The 17,624-nt window shown below is 34.6% G+C and overlaps 1 protein-coding gene across 10 annotated transcripts in view; it reads right to left on the bottom strand.

Moving 5' to 3' along the window:
* Positions 1 to 17,624, bottom strand: part of LOC114938199 (phosphatase and actin regulator 2) — a 220,729-nt gene that overhangs the window by 136,722 nt on the left and 66,383 nt on the right. The gene's annotated exons all lie outside the window — the stretch shown is intronic.

Raw genomic sequence — 17,624 nt, 5'->3', positions numbered from 1 at the left:
AATTTTTTCGTGAAATTAAAATATTTTTCTATAGATTCAAATATTACATCACCTATCTTTTTATTTCATAATTCAATTATAAAAAATGTTAAATGTCATTTCAATTATTTTTATCTGACAGTAAATGCACGCATGTAATTATTATTGCATTATTGTCAAATTGCACTTCCTAAGTATAGACGAAAGTTTTACTCTCTGAGAGTGAAACACGTACGATAAGCTCTACTTTATCTCCCGCAGGCTTTCCCCTTTATCTTACGAAAGAAAGGAAAAGAGTATAGGCCCCAATGCCAAAGTGGAATAATTGACGCCACAAAGCACTTCCGCTGTTCCTATGGCGATCTATTCACGCGTGTCAAAAACCGTCGAGAGCTGTTGCATTACAGCTGCAGACAATGGCAATATTAATGCAATAGACCGTATTCACCATTGTTCGAAAACGTGCAACATCTTATACAAGAATACTCTTGCAAAGAAAAAAAGATGAAAGAAAATCGATCTCGACGCAATCTTCTAATCGGCGCAATTATGTCATTAGCAATGCATGACAATATCGCTATATATATATATATATATAATAGAAAAAGAAAAAAAAATATAATGTGTAACGATGAAAAAAGTATTAAATTTATCACGTTAATAAAAATGTGAATAAAATTTAAATTACGTAACTTATTCTATAACGTTTCATTAATTAAAAAGTTTGCATTATAATTGAAAAATTAACATTTCTCTGTTTAAATGAAATTTTTAATAACATACTAATAATAATGAGCGGATAATTTTATAACTCTCATTTAAGTTACTGATTCTCATTACAAAATGGTTGCAAATTAACCCGATTAATTTTTATGATGAGTTGCATTAAGTCGATTTTATTGGTACATTGATTAATATATAATAGATAACTTTGCGGAATTATTGTGCGAGAGTGAACAACGTGTCACAACAGATTTTATAATTTCCAATTAGAGTGTAATAAAGCGCAATAAAAGCTCCCAATAAGATTATTTAATTAGAAATCAATGAAAAAAATTGATTTAAAATTACGTAAATTGACAACTATTAGGCTAAAGTTTCTACGATCAATAATCTCATCGTCACCACGTGAGCCACCAATCATGCACGAAATACATATTAAATATTGGATGAATCATAACAACAATTTCAATAAGCGAATTAATCAAATTCACAGTCGAAATTGAAATTTATATTATAAAAAATCATAATTAATATTAATATAATTATAATATTATTTGTAAAGAGATTACAAATAAAGCCACGAAAAACACTCAATTGAATTAAAATTAATTTACATTCTGCTGATGCTCTTATATCTAATAATTGAAAATTGTATAAAGAATTATAAAAAAAAGAATTGTAAATTGACTATGTAGAGATATTACGGATCTCATTACGTTAAATTACTTTAAAATTGTGCTTTATATTTTTTCATCAAGTACACAGTTTACGCGGTATAGTATGTTTATCGAGCGTGTCGTAATTTACGGATCAAGTTAATGGCACAAAGCCGCGATTACGCCCACAAAATGTGTGGATTCAGGCCTTAATCGGTTGTCTTTCACCATAACAAAGCCGCGCGAGCTTATCTTTTATTCGATAAACACCAATAGCGATTTTTCTGGACACGTAAAATTCGATACAGAATAATTTGCACCCTGACAAATAATTCGCGCAAAGAGAAAGAATGAGAATTATATAATTAGCATTATGTATAGTATCATTAAAACAATCCGAAGGGGAGTGTAAGCATAATGTCACCTAATCGATTTGCGGCGACCGGACCGGACAAATGGGCTCGAATGTCGTTCGATCGGACTCTATAACTCGATATTGCTGCTATTGCTTCGATGCAACAGGCGCACCCGACGTAACAATAGACACAAGTGTAGAACCGGGTCTTGAACCGAGTGATTCTGCAATCGGTTGACCCGAGGCACAAGTTCGACTGATTAAATAACATGGAAATGAAAGGGAGAGAACCGAGAGTTTCTCGAATTACTCCTTACCTTTCCAACTTATGCGAACAGAAGAAATTCTATTCATTGTTCCCATTATTCTCATCGATCTGTCACGTGTATTAACTAACAATGTAAGAATGAATTGTAAGAATGAAAGCCAAGAAATCCATCGCATACGTACCGCCATGCATGAGAAATTGCCACGGTCATATTAGTCTCGTTGCATCATAATCAGAATATCTTGCGTACGGAAGATACGCGTTGCGTCGTCGTATAACGACGACGTGAAAGATGCCAGACGATTTGTTACACGACGTAAGAAGAACGTATAGTGCCGCGTGTTACACGATATCGCGCTATTACAACGTCACATAGCCGCTTCTGCATCCTTCTGCGCCATAAATCATAGCTAACGGAATAATAAAGACTGTTCCTTCCCGAACCGTACAGATGAAATAAGGGTTGCAGTTAGGGCACGTTGCCTTGGGTACGGGAACGATGATGACAGCGACGACGACGACGACGACGGCGGTATAGTGGCGGCATCCCTTGCCGTCAAGGGATGCTGGGGTGTTGCCATGCAACGCTACTTTGTTTTCCGTTCTCCAATTATCCTGGCCACTGGTTGTCAACTTGAAACCCCGGATGCGTTTCTGCCGCACTGACCAGACGCTTGCCAGGTGTCCGAACATTTGTGCGCAGCAACTTACAGCATACTTCGTTAACCGGCGTACGCGAGAGTTAATTATCTCCTACCTCGCTACTTCTTGCATTACGTTCTTTGTATATACGTATGTACGTATGTATATTAGCAAAGAGCAGAAAATGTTAGAGGTAGCAGGGTAGAAGGTAATTAGCTCTCGTTCATTATATGTATGTACGTGTATACGTACGCCAAATTATTTGAACAGAATATATTTTGGAAATTATAGGGTTAACGTTATATCTCAAAAATTTTGATAAATTTAAACTCAGAAAACAACTTTACAACTTATTTTCAAATCATTTGTTTCACTTGACTAGAGTATTATAATTATATTTCATTTTATACTCTTTTTTTTTATGATAAAAGATTAGAATAATTAAATAATATTAATGTTTCTTTTCTCACGACAAAGATAAAATATTAACCGAGAGAATTTGCGAGTTACCGCATAGAATGTGTCGCCTTTAAGTGTTAAATCGGCAGTGGTCTTGCGTGAGTTCACAATTTGAAAGCAGACGACGGAATCGCTAAATTCAAAATCATGCTCGGCGGCAGACAGAATTTCGCGCTACAAAGCATCGGAAACCATAAAGGCAATGTCCGCCGTCAGAATCTCCTTTCTGACGGAGAGAGAGAGAGAGAGAATTATGGAATGAGAGGAGCGCGAGGGACTTCAGGTCTCTATTATTCGCCTGTTCACAAGGGTTAAATGCTCGTTACTCCCTAATAGTATTGTCCTTTCACGACCATTTTCGTCAAAAATCTTGCACGATTCTGATTAGATAAATTAACAATTTTATATACATTTCACAAGCAATATCTGTTTTGTTTTCATTATTAGATAAATAAACACGTTTTTCTTTCTTTTATAGAAATTACAATTTTCATATTTTATACAGAATATGTCGAAAAATAATTATAAAATAATTTCATATATTATAGTTAATTTTATAATTATTTTTGGACATAAAATTAACTATAATATATGAAAATTGTTATTTCTGTAAAAGAAAGAAAAGCATGTTTATCTATCTAATAATGGAAACAAAACAGATATTGCTATAACACTCACATAAGTTTAATACATTAATAAATGATATAGCAGATAATATAAGTTGATTAAAATTCTTTGTTAATTTCATGTTTTACTTTTTAAACGAGATGAATCAATGTCAAACATTTTCAATTTTCCTAGACCATTTAGCCGTCAGCTATATTTGTTTTATCGAGGTCTGTGCGACAATAATGGTTCAGCGAGCGATCGGAAACTTTAATTACCCGCGTTTGACATCAAAGTCAATTAGGAGCGGTAAGACAAAAGTCATTCAACTGCGGACAAGAAGACGGAAGATAAAAGCGGGTTTCCTTTCTCTTCTCCGGAAAGACGGCTTTCTTCGATTACCATCTCTAGATTCGGTACGAACCCGAAGACACGCTCGTCGCCGTAGAGACTCAAACGCAATTACAGTGAAACTTTTCTCGGAGAGAAACGGAACTAAGAATAGAACATATATACGAAACACGTACGCCCGTTAAATGCGGCCGAAATTTCTGAAATTGCAGCAATTTCGGAAGTCAATAATTGGCGATGCGTGTCTGATCGTCGCGATTCACTTAGTTGACGCCACTGCGTTCAATCAATTATAGCTGATCAGAAAAAATCGTGATCCGATTAGAGATACGCGTTAACCGTAAAGTAATTAAATAATATCACGTATTAATTGCGCAAGATTCGTGTGACGAATGTGCAATTTATGGAAACGCTTAAGCGATTTCAGCATTTCGAGAAATTCCGACACTCGTAAACTTTTGTAAAATAACAATTATACATGTAATTTGTAAACACAGTAACGTAGAATGCAATGTAAATAATTTAATTAAAAAATGCGGACATTAATTTTAAAAAATCTAAAAATAAACTCGAATTTTGACATTCGCGGATATAAGATATATTCTGTAATCACTGAAATGTATAGTTACGTATATCAATCAAATCTAAAATTAACTTCGAGGTAAAAATTAACGAGATATCTTTCTGTTTTAATAAATACAGTTTTCCAAAACAGAATCGAAAAAACATGTGTAATAAATTAATCATTGAAATGTTAATTGACTGCGCTTCCGCATGTGTCCGCTTTATTTGAATTTGTCATTTTTTTCCCGCGAACAAATTAATTCTCCGCGAAAGATAAATTTCCAAAAATATCAACATTTATGCACTATATTAATATGTGAATTATTTAGCAAAGGAATTTAGTAAAGGAATTGTTACGCGTGCAAATTCAAGGCTTGTTATTGAAAAAAATTAAAACAATAATCTTTAAGAAAAAATTATGAGACTGACAAAAAATTATATAATATATGTATTATTCATAGCTATAATTTAAAACATGAGAAACTCTTTATATTTTTCGATATTATTATCATATGATTCGAAATACTTGATATAGGTACTCATAACAAATTCGCACAAATATTCGATTATAATATATGACAATCATAATTATGAAATTATCATTGCAATAATTATATAATATCACAATATGACACACGTTAAAATAGCGTTATCGCAATGATTAAAAATACTCGACCGTTATACGATACCGTTCGATATATTTACGATGCATTCTAACAATTCGCTAAAATACAGACGGAAAAGTAGTTCTCGCAGGTCGGTGAATGTACCATGAATGAACGAATATAAAAGCCTCAAAAGCACCGACACCCATCCATTTTTTCTCGCTTTTCGTCTCGACTTTTCGTCTCGCTCGTTCTATGTATAAACGCAGAGTTGATTGCGCGCTCTGTACAAGCATTGCGTTCTGTGTTTGCAGTAAAAGCTTATATCTCGCCGAAAAACGATTTAATCGTAACGTATCGGGATGACAGCCAATAATATAGATTTTATTCTTTCAACGTTTTCGTATAACTCGTTGATGATGTAAGCGTGTCTATAAATTCTTGTAATAATAAACGAGCAAATAACGATAGTTGCGGAAAGATTCGTGTTACCATTTTACACCTTTCTGTAGCAATCAAGATATGTGATATCTCTAATAAAGTATATATTTGTATAAAAATATAGCTCTATCACATTTCTGCTTTGTAATGTTAGCATATTACAAATTGTTTCAACGAAATAATTGTTAAGAATGTTAGGCGATAGGTGATACCATCATATATTTATTGGTACAATTCTATGTATAAACATGTCAGCTTAAAAGTTCCTGGCCAAGAATCAAAAATTTATTCGAGCTCTAGTTTCTCACTTCCTCTCTTTTTCTCGGAAAACAATATATGTGTAATGTCATCTCACAATTCTAACCGATATTTAAGCCTTAACTTACGGCGAACTGCAAAAATAAGGCTACATAATATCGAGAATGATAATGTGCTAATGACCGCGATATTGAATTTCATGAAATTTGGCAGAGGGATATAAATTCATATATCATATTTCTATCACATTCCAGTAACAGTTGCCAAATGTAACGCGCGTTGCCAGAAATGCATATTTCTCATTCAATACACTTTACTGTGTTGTGCCTTTTGCAAAGTTTCCTGCGTACAACAAATATTAAGTATAGCAATTTCTTTTGAAACGTTTCTGTGTTGAATCAGAAAGATAAAAAAATATTAATCGACATACGTTAATTGCACAATTGCATATACGTTATTTGCGACAATTTTGAATACAGCAAATGTAGTATTTATGTGACAATGCAGCGTAACATAAAAAATAACATCGTTTCTCCGATATCCTTCGATTACACAATTACTTCGATGATGAATAGATTTCCAATTTTACGCGCAAACGAAGGAGGACACGAACATATATTATTTTCGGCCCACTTGTATCGAACAAGTCACAACCTTACAAATGTACAATAAACATGAGTCACCGGCAATCATTAAGGTAAGATGAGTATAATTGTTAACACGTGGAGTATAATATTATTTAAATGACGCAATTTTTATCTTTTATTCATCCGGGGGAAATCCCACGCGTGAATTTTTTTATTTGAAAAAAACTTACTCTTCGAAAATTATTACAGAATCTTATTGTCTCGAAAATGATTTCAGAATCGGAAGAAAAATCGCAAGAAGCTAATTTATTCGCGTAAACGGCGAAGGGCCAATATCTTTCCGATTTAATCACGAGTTAACGAATAATTCCAATACAGCCAACCATCTCAGTCGTCGAAAAATATGCTTTTAAGAAACACCATGGACGATGCTGATTATCATTTTTCGTACGTAAAAGATACCGTCGCGAGTCCGTCTGTGAGAGCCATCCGTTACGCTGATGTAAGCAAACAGTACCTAGAATCGCGCGCGCAAAACATCGCTCGTCGTATAATGTAGCAGTCTTCCATTTTCGAGTCCGACGACACCGCAGAGACAACTGGATTCCGTTCTGCGGCCACTCGCCCTCTACTCGTCCGACCGCTTAATAAAGCCTCTTCTTGCTATCTCTCTTGTGTGTGTGCGTGTGTGAACGTCTCGTACGAGTAGCACCGTTACTCGCCGCCTCGTGGGATTACGCTCGCGCGTGTACACGCGCCGTACATATATAGCATATTACTGCATTGGCAATGCATTTACGTTGGTGCACATATAATGTGCGTGCAGTAATGTATGTATATCTCGGGCTCCCCCAACACGTGGTCTTAGGATAATGGCACACGCATTCGTATATATATGCGAGGATGGTGTACGATAATCGCGGACGGAACAAACGGCGTGCAACGATCGTATCTTTTCTATATGTATATGCAACTGAGACAGCGGAAGAAAACGATGGCGTTTATAATTTTTGGATAGAGGGCAAAAAAACTAGAACTGAATCTATTATTCCTCCAGCGTACCTACTCCGGAAACCCGTTTTTGGACGGTTAAAGCGAATTACAATAAAATGAAAATAAAACGTAGGTATTTTCGGAAATAAGAGTTTTAAAAAAATTTTTAGTAAGTTTGGAGATTTTTTAAATATTAAAATTTAAGATAATTATTATGTAATAACATATAAAGGAAACGTGTTCAATAACTTTGACTTTAATATATATGTATGTATGTTGTAGAGACGTAAGGGTACTAATTAGCATATGAGAATTTATCTATACATGTAAATATTACATTAATTAGTAACTGCATTTAAATAAGATTTATGCTACAATTTTAATACAAGAAAGGTGAACTACTGCCATTTCTGTGCAGCACACTTCGTCGACTGTTGCATGTATATTCACGTATTAATAGAATTGCGCACACCATAAATAAGCGCAAGCTTCCGGTTTAACGTGCTCATGAAAAGTTAAACGAAGCGTTCGTGAAAAGCTCTTTTTACCATCTCCGGGATGTGATGCATTATAAATATAAAAACAGATACAGGTTCAATATTAATCTTCCTTTAACACTACACCGTTTTTCAACCAAAGCACTACTAATGATAGATATATATTTTGGTGTTTAATCATTTATTTATATATGTGTATATGAAAAAAATCAAAAAGACGTAAACCGTAATTTTTATATACTTTTTGAACAATCAAATATAGAATCTGTCATGTGTGGATTCTTTTTTGAAGTCGTATTAATACGCGACTCTTTTGACATATTTGTGCGAACTTTGTCATTTATATAATGCGATTTCTCATCCTTTATTCCTTTTTATATAATATGCCTGTCTCTTCCTATTTACATCATAGTTACATACATACGTATGCAGATTCTAAAAATCTAAAATTGAATTTAAGATCGTACAGAATCGTGTATTTGCGGCGAATCAAATAGAAACAAAGACTTAGCAGCTGCTACTGAACGTTTCGAAAATTACGACTTGTTTTGCAGTTATTGCGCACTCGAGCAATCTACTTTCCCTCTCTTTCCAGATGCATTTCGCATGTAATGTAAAAACTCGTTTACCAAAATTGCCAACGTCGTGCACCGAGAAATAATATTCGATTTTCTGATATACCCAAGGCAATAACCCGAGAAAAACATTCTATAATGAACTTTCTACTCGACCGCGCGATATGTCGGCAATCGAAATTGACATTACAAACATCGCACGATTTTGAAATATATTTTCCATAAACTATATAAATGGAAATGAATGAAAACATAAAACTTTGAATAACAATTTTATCCGTACGGATCTCTGTTATATATATATACATATATGATGTAAATTTTTTAAGTAAACGTTATCGTATTAATTTGTAAATGGATTTCAGTTAATGACATAAAAGAGCTCTATTGATTATTTATAGATAGAATTAGCTTTACGCGCTTACGTAAAATATTGAATTTAATTCAATCTCGCATTTCAATTGAAAAGAAACACGACGTGCTTTTATTTCGTAACATTTTTAAAAAATTGCATTCAGAGCAACGCGACGACGCCACGAATTTCGCGTAGTTGATGATCGAACGTTCTGATTAATGACTATGTCGGGATTCGTGGAGAACCACTACAATTAAGCTTCGTATTTCGGATAGCGAGCTTCGACCACACACACCTCCGAATGTATATGTGTGTGATAGATTAATTAATTAAATTTACCGTTTAACGTAACGGTCCGTAAATTTAATTACTTCAATAGCAGTGGAATAAAATTTTGGTATGATAATGCGATAATTCTTTTTTAGCACAATATAAACGCAAGCAATTATCTAAATGACTTTCAGGTAGACATTACGATTCCCTCTCGCCATGGCTCATTTGTCGTCACTAACAATTAATCCTTCTTATTGAGCAATTCACGTTTGAAACTCGCGCGTAAGTACCTATACTATAAATCTGATTCGGCTCGTAAAGCGGCTTGATGGGATCGATATCGAGTCATATTTTATTACAGACTGAATATACGCTTTAAACATCATGTTAATGTCATTAAAATATGCATATAAATAATATTCAATTATTTATCGTTATCTACAAATTTCTGTTTAATGCACAATATACAAATCTTACTAATCCAATTATACAATCAATGTTTAATCGAATTAAAGAAAAAATTCGACGGAAAACTATTATAGACTGTGTAGTTTTCGTATCAAATCTTAGCGATTAAATTAAAAAGATTAAAATAATTTTTTTTTTTATTTTAACCAATCGTTTTAAATCTTTAACCAATCTTTAAAAAAAAGACAAAAAATATTTAGATATGTAGATGAACTATAGATATATATTTTTGTAAGAAGAGAATTATTCTTTCAATTAATGTATGAAATTATCATGCATTTACACAGGGGGAGGGGGATACAAGAGATGCTTTTAAACCAATTACTTGATCCTAACAACATCAACTGCAGTTTCGAAAACGCATGCGCACGCGCGTGACATACTTGAGAACATGTTTCGCGAGAAGTGCTCGAGGCAAAAGAACATTTTGGAACTTGATGCCCAAAGAAGAGAAGCAACTTTGTCGTCAAATGAGATCAATGAATATCACAAGCAACATGAGAATTTTAAATTTTACGTTGTATACAGCTCACGAGATTGCTCAGCGAATTAACAACTACGCATGTTAATATGCAATTTTAATATTAATTCAACGAAAAGATTAATAAAAATAAATTCAACATTTATACTACAGAAATATTTTTAACAATTTTTATATGCATATATTTTTGATAGTGAAAGGTTTTCTTTTCTTATATTTTTTGAAATATACAAATTATAATTATATTTTTTACTTTTCAAAAATAAATTGCGACAAAAATTGTTTAAATTACAGATTGATTCATCATTTTACTTTCAAACAGCACAAAATTCATAAAATAATGATTTAATATATGCTAGACTGCTAGATAAATATCTGATCTGCTATTTTTGAAGAACAGACAGAGACAGAGTCGGACCGACAATAGCGCGAAACTTAAAAAAACTCGTTGTCAGCATCTATAAAACCAATAAAATTGACGGGGGCTGTGTGAGAAATTTTTGATATCGCAAGAGCAATCTCTTCCCACTTTTATCGCCATGTGCGCTGTTAAGTTCGCTGTTTCTCAGTTGCAAACGCCGGAAGGTGTTTCTCGTTCCTTCATAATTCAACAAACTATGCAAGAGAGGCGCAATTTTTCGCGTCTGGCCGCGCTTACAACCCTAAATTGCAGGCATAAATTAAATTTATCCTGCAAGTGTTCGCCGCGATTAAGCTAGTAGTAGTGCTTCTCTTAATCTAGCGGCAATGATGAAAATTGAAAAAAGCTATTCTCTACCTGCCTGAGAAGATAAAGCGGATGTTTATCAGCGCGACAAATCGACTTCAAAGCTATCCATCAAGTCGGGACTATCAATTTTAAATAGTATAAAGTATACACTCATGCTATTATCTTACATATCTAACATCTACATTTACTGTAACACACTTTACCAACGTTGCGAATCGTTAATTGAGACATGTATCCGATATAAATTTGATCAGATACTCTACCTCTTGAAAAGAGAAATAACTCTGTTTTAGATATTCTGATAACTTAATCATAGATATACATTTATTAAAATTCAATTAATTTGTGTAATTTACTCACGATTCACCGTCATCGCGTAAAAAAATCAAGAGATACTCGTTGATACATACCTGCAACACAAAGAATAACATAAAATTAAAAATATGTAATATTAAATTAAAATTAATATTAAAATTATATTTTTTTCACATAGCAAGTTTTTTTAGTCAATAATTTTTAACGGCTTTAATATAAAGTTTTTTTATACAGAGTGTGTAAAATATATTCGTGTCGGAATAAATTTATATTCGTTTGTGCATCGCGAGTGTTTCTGCAAAGGTAAAGGGTTAAAGCAAGAATGTATGTACGAATCAGTGAAGACAATGTAATTTATGCATAGCGATAGATTCGCTGTATATAATTTGCGGGAGAAATTTAAATTCCAACTAAATTGGTCTTGCAGAATATCCGCGCCTTGCTCGAATAGCATCACGATTCACGCCTCCATGCGACACACATGCGACAAAATCGACCGAGACACAAAGCCAGAAAAGCAACTCATCCTTATACGAGCGTTCTTGCGAATGCGTGAGTGAATCCGACACTGCAGTTGCAGCTGCAATGCCGTTCTAAAGCCGAAGCTGGTTGGTGGGAATATGGGAAATGCGTTTCCCAGATGTACAGAGCTGTATACATATAACGCGTAAAATTCTTTGCAATCTTCATAATAAGTTATGCGTTCAATTTTTTAATAAAAGACTTAATTTTATATTAGAATATAACAGTGACTTTCAAAAAATTCAATTGTCTGAAATTCTGTAGAAAAAAATCTGGAAAAAAATCTATAAAAATAGTATCTGTGTCAAATAAATCTTTTAGAGTTTTATTTAGAGCATTATTTAATTTAATATTGTTTACCCGTACAATTCTATATAAAATTACGACAAATGAAGTTTTTCCGATCGATTTTCCTACGTTTTACATTCGTAAAACATAAAACTTTCGTCCAAGAAGAATTAAGGAAGAAGAAGTCGGAACAATAGAATACCCTTATAATTCGAGCTAATCTCTTTCTTGACGAACAGAGTAATCCTGTCGGCCGACTTCGACGCACTCTGCAGTTAACGCGCCGCGATAAAAGATAATTGCGGCGACCCCGATTCCGCTTTCTCCCATTATGCCCCAGGGCGATCGCAACCTCCCGCAAGTTTCGATCGCCTTCCATCCTTTCCGACCAATAACGACGACGACCGGATATTCGGTGATGCTGGTACATGCGCGCATGATCGTGGGATCCCCGAGAAGTTGGCGGATCGCCAAAAGCGCCCGATCGCGAAGCGAGAGAAAGGAGGAAGGAGACTGACTTTCGACTTCCGCTGGGAAGAAGATTCCCTCTCGTTATCATCCCCTTCCCATCTCTCACACGTATATGCTCCTTAGTATTTTTCTTTTCTATCAAATAATTTGTTCTTGCAACATCTCTTTCTCTTTAACAATTTCTCCTTTACGCCTCTTTCGTAATCTTAAAAAGTAGACTCGCATATTTCATGGAATAAGTTTAAATTATTCATATAGATGAATCGAGTCAAACGCACAATCAATATTATGTTTTTATAATTGGCACGTAATATAATAGATTATTATAATTACATGCAATGATATGCATTATTACGCACAAATTTATTTATCTACGATAACGTCGTTGGTTTTTATTCATTGAACTATATTGTTATCATGACACGTTATCATATAAGAATATTTAATGTCGCAGTCTTCGTTTTCTTTTCTATCAAATAATTTGTCCTTATACAATATCTCTTTCTCTTTAACAATTTCTTCTTTACGCCTCTTTCGTAATCTTAAAAAGTAGACTCGCATATTTCATGGAATAAGTTTGAATTATTCATATAGGTGAATCGAGTCAAATGCACAATCAATATTATGTTTTTATAATTGACACGTAATATAATAGATTATTATAATTACATGCAATGATATGCACTATTACGCACAAATTTATTTATCTACGATAACGTCGTTGGTTTTTATTCATTGAACTATATTGTTATCATGACACGTTATCATATAAGAATATTTAATGTCGCAGAGTCTTCGTTACTTATGCTGACAGAGCTCGGCCAAGCCAGAATAATAAATTGATTTCCCCCTCTTTTTTTCTTTTCCGTCCTTCGTTAGGCGCGCTGCTTTTTTTAGCCCTGAAAACGTGCCAAGGCAGAACGCGAAAGGGCGAGAGAGGGAAGGTGTTAGAGAAGAAAGAAGATACGAGCTCAAAGACCTTGGTAGGTAGCGTACAAGTGACGATGAATGGCGAATGCGATTAAAGTAAAGTCGTTGGGAAAAAATGAGTGGACAGAAGTGGTAAAGCGCGTCATCCTGGCGCCTGGCGTGAGCAAATACGTGACTCTGTCAAGTGAGATGACTTGTCACCTTATATACGCCATCTCACGACAGATCCGTCCGTGTATTCCTCGATACTCCGCGTGATTTCTCGCGCGTTCGCGATAAAATAATTAACACTACGCTAAATACATATTATGCAATCAGAATAATTCAATAAATTTCTATATAAAAGTTCCCTTATAATTATCAATAGAAAATTAATTAAAACTATAACAGTAATATAATATTGATGTGTTTTTAATGACGTCATTATCGTTAATTATATTATGGAGAAACGTCACGTCGAGTAACAATTTTGTTGAAACAAAAATCTCTCTCTCGGGGAACTGACTTAACCGTGACAAAATCGCTAAAATTGTCGGAATGCCGTCCCACACCGGTTTTACGTAACGCGATAGCAACAATGCCCCCAGCAAGTTGCGCCACGAGTGCGTGCATGCAGAATTTGACGGAAATAGAATGCGCAATTGGTGCCACTCGCGTTGCATAATGTGATCGGTCAATTTCGAAGAGAAGGAGAAAAGAATATTCCGTGCAGGTAAAATTGGCTCTCCCTCGAAAATGTCTCCATCGAGATGTATTGTACATACGAGTCTAACGACGACGAGCGTATGGAAGAAGCTTATCCGTCTTGTGCGAGATTCGCATAAAGTAGACAAGATATGACGCGCGAAGATGCACCAGTCTCTCTCTCTCGCGATCGATACGCGGCTTTCTCGACGTTGCAATGTTATAAACCGCACGCCGTGTAAATTCAATTGCGTGTTGGAGCAATGCGGAGCAAGGAAAATCCTTTCCGGAAGATATTTTTAGACGCATTCTCCAGTCATTGCATTGGTCCGATGCACATTCGCGTTCGCTTCAATGGAGTAAAACATTTAATGCACGTCAGATTTCTATACCCGCGAAAATAAAAACCGTTTCAAATGAGTTCAAGATTTCTCTCGCAACTCTCTCCCAAGTTCTTTACGCATTGTTATTTCTATCAAATGAATAATATATATATATATATATATATATATATATATAATTATCATCAATTTAATATAAATATGTTTGGAATTTCGCGAAAAAATATAATCATAATATAAATAAAATTATTAAATTTTCGATCGAACAATAAGAAACGCACGAAGCAGAGAATGAATTGAATGAAAGAAGAGTCAGTCGTAAAGGATAACACTTGCACTTTGGAAGGTATCGTCGTCACGTACTGTCGTAAATCAATGTTATCCGGCTTGTTACATGACCGTACGAACGGAAACGCAAAGGGTAGCAAGACTTAAAATTCGACTGGAGTAATCTTCTGAGGCAGAAGACCTCTTGTAAAAATATTCATCTCGATGGCGCGCAACCATGCGAGCCGTGATAAGGTTAGATAAGCGCAAAAACATCGCTGAATCGTCAAAAAAGAGGAGAAAAAGTAAGAATTTAAGGGTAATATTCGCTCAATGAAGCGGCGCAAATTATGCAAGGGATAAGGATATGAATATGGGGGAATTAAACTTTACAACAGATTCCGCGGCAAATCGCTATAATATCATCAGCTTCAGAAAAGAAATGCAATCGAGAGAATTTTTCTTCATTCGAAGCGAAGTGTCAAAGTGGCACTTCTGTCGATTTATCGAAAAATACACAATCAATTCCAATGCATTATGTAAACGACGATAAATATCATGAAAGAAGGAGAAAATTACGCAAGAAGACAATAACTTTTTGTCTCGAAATAATCCATGGTTACACGGAAAACACGGCTTTTTTCGCGTTTGAACAATTTGTATAGCGCAGTCATTCGCTTTTACATACACATAACAATCCTTTCTTATTTGCATATCTTGTATGCGCGAGGGAGGTCTTGAAGAGAACGTTTCGGAAGACTGAATGGGAAATTTATTATGGCTGTGTGCAAAAGTAAGGTTGCTCATACACCGAAAGCTTATAAAACGGTATGAAACTCGCGCAGGAATTTAATATGGTTTTTCCGGTAATTTATTGATATGCAAATTATATGTGACGGTAAAAATTATGGTATCGCTTTAACTTAGGCGAACGCGTTTACACGTGCTTAAAAAAATTCAATGCGTTACTCTATTATCATACATATATGTAAAAATTATTCATAAGACCATTTTTTTGTTTTTTTATTTAGAATGCCGGATTAATCAAAAGAAACGACAGTATAATATCTGATGAATACTAAATTTTGGAAGCTAATGCTTTTATCACACATGATATAGTACACACGATGAAAAGCTTAGCGAATGTTTGTCGTATATTTGGGATGTAATCGTTAATTATCTCCACGTGACAATAGATAAAGTTGTGAGTAGAAAGTTCGACGGATAGTCCAGGATCGATTTTCCAATACTCCATTATGCATACAGTTGTTCGCTTGTGATTTTATTCCAAACGTCCTTGTATATTGTTATACGCGCGCGGCCTTAATTGAAGTACTTCTGGTGTTCTCGCGGCTTGTCGTCACAATAGCCACCTTGTATTTGCATAGTCGAATAAAGGAGCAACCTTTAGCGCTTCTTGCGCGGTTTTCGCATATTGTAATATTTCGTTTGTAACCAATTCTGATTTTCCCCTTTGCGCTCGTCGAATCAGTTCCATTAGCAATTTCAAGCTCGTTCGCTTTTCGCCGTATTTTGTTTTGTGTAAATTCTATTCCGCATGTTATTTGAAAATACGAATTTAAAAGCTCGCTTTAGTTTTCAAATTTGCTACTTTAAAAAATCGACGTATTACAATAAAAATGAATTTTTTGATTACACAAGGAACCACTCATCAATAAATCAGGTTTAATCTTTGCAATAGACCCTCAAGAGACAGCAATGAAACGCGCAGACGATCGAAATTCCTGCTGGAATTCTCAACGACGGGTTTCCTTCGTTCCGGAATTCACTGGTTTGTTTTATTCGGCTAAATTCTCCGATCGATTCGCTCCTATTCTCTCCTACAGACTTCATTAAGAACATTTCATCGGTGAAGATGTGCATACACGTGGAGAGAAAGGAGAGAAACAATCAAACTGTAAATCGTTAAGCCGCGTGATTAAGAAACTGATGTGCGAACTATTTACCAAGTTTAGATGAAGTAATTATTGAACGGATTGCGCCTTTAAGAACGTATTTGAAATTAATTGAGCATGTTCGCGAATATTGTGTAATAAATCTATGAGAAAGGAAGAACTATTCTTGAACTTATAAGAGCTTTATTTTTAATTTATAAACATTATTTTAGCTTTATTAATTTTATTTTAACAACCTTCAATTTGCATGAAGATAAAACTGCGAAAAATATACAGAAAATATTGTATATATTAAACTCTCTTTCTCTTTTAATTCTTAATTAACCTGCGTGTAGAAAAATATTTGCTTAACATCATTCTTCACGCAAACAAGTCCCAAAATATTAAATACTATATGATGTTTTGCTTGCGAATGAACTATGTGGTGAGAATATTTAACTTTTGTTCCCTGGGGATGAACGGAAGTTGGCAAAAAGTTTTGCGTTGGTATATGTTTACCAACATATTATATTTAAAAAAATAATAAATAACCCGCACGGGTAGATTCCAGACGATCGGAGACCCAGACATTCTCTACGAGTTCGCGAATACGAAATTGCTAAGCGTTATAAATAAGACGGACGCGGACGGCGGCCTTGTCCACGACGAATTTAAACGTGGGCGGTTGCATTTTATTTGCACGGCAGAAGGAAACGATCGACGATAATAAATGGCGCGCTAAAAATATTGACGTTATTTGAACAAAGAGAGACAGAGAGAGATCGCCTCGCGATCGGAAAAATTTCTCGCCACGGCTGAATTGTTTCTGCACGTGTTCTCGACTCTAGTTGACTTACTCCCCCGGATACTTGACATTCTTTTCGAAAACAGCTATTTAAAACACCACGAAATTTACTTGCGCGAGATATTTTATGCGCGAAAAGATTCTTCACGCAAACCACATGGAAATCATTCATTAAACCGAACATGCATTGAATCGTTTCTGAATTCAAATCCAGCATTTTTGTATTTTACAAGACAATTT

Source organism: Nylanderia fulva, unplaced genomic scaffold (genome assembly GCF_048542155.1).
Source record: "Nylanderia fulva isolate GAGA-0341 unplaced genomic scaffold, ASM4854215v1 Scaffold17, whole genome shotgun sequence".
In the NCBI taxonomy this organism is placed as follows: Eukaryota; Metazoa; Arthropoda; class Insecta; order Hymenoptera; family Formicidae; genus Nylanderia; species Nylanderia fulva.
The sequence above is the reverse complement of the archived record's forward strand: the minus strand, read 5'-3'. Positions and strand labels throughout refer to the sequence as shown.